This window comes from Capsicum annuum, chromosome 10, assembly GCF_002878395.1.
Source record: "Capsicum annuum cultivar UCD-10X-F1 chromosome 10, UCD10Xv1.1, whole genome shotgun sequence".
NCBI classification, from domain to species: domain Eukaryota; kingdom Viridiplantae; phylum Streptophyta; class Magnoliopsida; order Solanales; family Solanaceae; genus Capsicum; species Capsicum annuum.
The window spans coordinates 97,794,974-97,799,393 of NC_061120.1; the positions used below are offsets into that span (position 1 = coordinate 97,794,974).

Below are 4,420 nucleotides of genomic sequence, written 5' to 3' on the forward strand. Positions count from 1 at the left end.
AGAGAGGTAAAGTGTTGGAGTAAAAACAGTAGAGGTTACGAAGAAACACACGTTTGTGAAGTGTCTAACAAAAAAATGCTATTTTTTTAATAAAATATAATTTTATAAAAGTGTTATTATTTATCATAATTATGGTCTTAGGTTTGTCACTTCCTATAATTTTTCTACTCCATACGTCCATTTCTTTCTTTTTAATTAAAAGTATCCTAACATGCCAAATGTATTAAAAATCAATAGTTTGTACAAACAATGACCTGGCCCAAGACATAATGCGATCCCAAGAATGAAAAGAAAGAAACAAAAAGCAAAGAACACAATTAGAATAGAAAATCTCAAATCAAATTTCAACTTTTGATTGATCCTCAAATAGCTTCATTTAGAGAAGAAATGGCGAATTTACAAAAGGCACTTATCTTCCGAATTCCTAGAATCCTCAATTCCTTTAACAGGACATGTGTTATAAACTCTACACTCCAATCTCACAATATTTATAGGCCTTTAGCTAGAATATTTTCAGTTTTGTTTCTTCAAATGAGGCTTCCTCATTGAATAATATTGATTTCTAATATGAAGAGAGCAAACAACGTTTATTTTAACAACTTTATTTATCGCACTAAACAAAGAGGGTACTTGGAGCTAGGCCTTGTTCTTGGCAAATGGGTGGAGGAACATATACAATTCATGGATGAAAATGGAATTAAGTCCCTTGTTCATGTCCTTGACCTAGAGAATCTGGATTTGTGGGAGTGGCTGACTGGTCAGGACAACCCCAGATGCAATAAATACAAATCCTGTGTTTTGTGCTATACGTGAAAAGGTTATGAACAACCTTGACAAACATGCTTCTCCAGAGACTCGTGCTATTCCAGGAAAACCTTGGGTGAGAGGGTGAGATGATATCAAGAAAGGCCGATATGCGCCTATAGCTGGGAATCAGTAGTTCTTTTTCTGTCTTGTATAGGAACTCATTATTACTATGTATATGTAATAAATAATTAGATATTGTTAGAATTTTTGCCTCGATTTTCTTACTAAATTTAAGTTTTAATTTTTCTTGTAAGGAAAATAAAAGTAACCATAAATACTTTTACTTTTCCTGAAAGAAAAATATAAAATTTTTCATATTTGACAAACCTCTTTCTTGGAGGAAAAGTTTTGGGCATCTATAAATAGAAGGCCCCTCTTCTTATACAATAACACAATAGCATCCACAATGTAGTCGTTTAAAGAGTCTCATTTAGGGGGGGGGGGGATTTTCTCCCAATAGCTTTTAATATTTTTTGATATTAGTTTTCAATATGTAGGTAATTTGACCAAATTACATCAATAATATATTTTTTAGTATGTTTTTCTTTGTCGTCTGAATTATCGCTACGATAGTTTGCAACTAATAGCTTTCACATGATGCCCTCTCGATTTCAAACCCAACAGGTGGTATCAAAGCTTATGGTTCAATGGTGTGGTGAGACAAGATTAAACAGGTTCAAAGCGATTTCAAAATCAAGATGCAACAATTTGAATGATAATGAAGATTTTTGTCAAAAAATTTCAAACAAAATTTCAACAATCCTGCTGCTTATCCATCTTTAAAACCAAAATCAATTTTTAACCCATGTTTATGGGCTCCAATTTTCAATCCATACTTGCTTAAATGTTTGGACTCCTTTCAACTCATGCATTTATTTTTAACGCATGAGCTCCACTCTTAACCTGTGCTCACTTTCAATGGACAAGGCTCTACTTTTAATCTTATCAACCCGTGCTTTTATTTATAATGCATAGGGCTCCAACTTTTAAACCATATCAAATTTTAATAATGGTAAGCAACAGTGATATGTGAAGATCGTTGATATATGAAGACCGTGTGAAGAAGAAGGATCAAAAATATTTTGCCAGAAAATCAAGCCAAAAAGGAGAGATTTGTTTGGATTTTTGCCCTGATTTTCTTACTAAATTTAAGTTTTACTTTTTCTTGTAAGAAAAATAAAAGTAACCATACATACTTTTACTTTTCCTGAAAGGAAAATATAAACTTTTTCATATTTGGCAAACCTCTTTCTAGGAGGAAAGGTTTTGGGCATCTATAAATAGAAGACTCCTCTTCTCATATAATAACACAATAGCATCCACAATGCAGTCGTTTAAAGAGTCTCGTTTAGGGGGAGATTTTCTCCCAATAGTTTTAATGTTTTTTGATATTAGTTTTCAATATGTAGGTTACTTGACCAAATTACATCAATAATATAATTTTTAGTATGTTTTTCTTTGTCGTCTGAATTATCACTACGATAGTTTACAACTAATAGCTTCCGCATGGCGCTCTCGCGATTTCGAACCCAACAGATATCACGTCTGTTTGAATAAATCTTTAATAATGTGATGATAGATAATACGTATTACCCTGCCCTGCACCCATGTTATTGTTGCCATTATAAAACCTTAGATGAAAAAGCATTTCTTTGGTTAACGTTTTAAAAAAACAATTAGAATAGGAAATAGAAAATAGATAAAAGGAAATCTCAGACACCATATCAAGCTAACCTTGATAACTCTTCACCTTCTCCAATCAAATCATTGCAGCTTCTCCAACCAAATCATTGTAACGGTGAGGTCAAATGCTCCCGCAAGTTCAGATCGGTGAAGAAATATGTATGCTTATATGATTAAGCTACATTTTTCATTATCTTGAAGTCTATATGGACTTTTTAAATTGAAAGAAATGCTTCAATTACAGAGGTGGGTCACATCCACTTAGGCACCTTCAATACTCTCACCAGATGCTATGATTCAAAGATCAAAGAAAAAATCTTCTAATTTCTTATAAGCTAAACACTTTTTGTCGCAGCAATAATGTTGTGTATTCTTTCTATTCTAAGATATGTAGCTTGATTCTTGTGAGATTTTAATTAAAGTTCTATTTATCCTCTCTCAAGTGACTAAATTTCAGTAGTAACTAATGTAACACTCTAAAATAAAATCAGTCGTCGTTAATTATCATATTGTATTTATCAATATACTCTCAACATTCTAAATAATTGAGTTGTTGGGGATATGTCACACCCCTTAAAAAAATCTTTTAGGACATACATTATAGGTTATTTTTCACTATTTCCCTTTTAATTGTTCTTAAATTACTCTCCTATAACATGTGAAGTACTTAAGAACCTCACTAAATGAAAAGGTATAATAGGAAGAAATTCCCAACATGTCTCTTGAATAATGAACAATTCATTTATTTTGGACATCAAAAAATAACTCAATAATTCATTTATTTTGAAATGGAGGGAGTACTACGACTATACATATTTTTTTGGACTACAACTTGACTTTAACTATGTGATTTACTGATACTGATAATTGTTGCGTGAGGTCTTTGAATGTCCTCCATGTGATGCTTGTTGTTGTATGTTGCTCAATTTGATTCTATTGCTCTTATTGTGTTGATTCGTAGATTAGAAAATTGATCTTTGTCTTTATTTATCATTCCCCTTACTCCTAAATGAAGTTCCTAAAATTTGTGAAATTGATGTGTCCTCTTTGCAGCTGCAAAATCTAAGAGAAAATTAGTTAAATAATCTGTCACCTTATTCTCCTCTCTTAAGAGTTGAGACACTTTGTGTTCCCCTTTATAAATCCACATCATAATTCTATTGACCTCCGTACAAATTGCGCAAGGGGTTTCCCACTCTCCTACAATAATCTCTTTCCAGGTTAAGCAATTTGTTTCAAGAATAATAGGGAAGAGATTGTGATGAATGCAATATGCTATGCCATCTTTCATAGCCCTAAATTCTACAGTGCGTGAAATAGTACCAGGAATACAACTAGCTTTAGCAACCATAAAATCTCCATAATGGTCTCTGACGTGAAAAGCTATTGAGCTATCACTTGGATTTCCCATAAAAGCTTCATCACAATTACATTTGCACCAACCCACAAGAGGGGGATCCTATAAAAAAATCTATGGCCTAATTGTAATGACTCTCTAGGTCATTTTCTTGATTTATGTGTAATGATGCTCTAGGCTCATTTTTTTTGTTTAGAAGTTTTGTTGTTAAGGAATCGGCCGTGGACCAAAATTCCTAGTAAATGACTTTGAATGGGAATTTTGAGGGCACCGTCATCTTCGAAACATTGAGTTTAGGCTAGGGGACTTTTGGTTCCGGTCCCAACTTCTGAACTTATTTTAGGATATTGGATGGATTATATAAAAAATATAACTATAGGTGTGGCCCCCACATTTAGTCATAAAAATCTCAGATGAAAGTTCTGATACTTTTATTGAGTCTGAAATATCGAATTTGATATGATAGCATAGATCGTTTGTGCACATGGGGTTCCGAACGAATCCTTAGCACTTGATTGGAATCCACTTTGAACTCAGAAAATCTGTTGCCTATGGTTGCTGGTGTAACTGCTT

General features: G+C 33.0%; 1 pseudogene; it reads left to right on the top strand.

Annotated features, from left to right (window-relative positions):
- Nucleotides 1-387: 387 nt before the first annotated feature.
- Nucleotides 388-997, top strand: LOC124887933 (annotated as a pseudogene).
- Nucleotides 998-4,420: the final 3,423 nt, after the last annotated feature.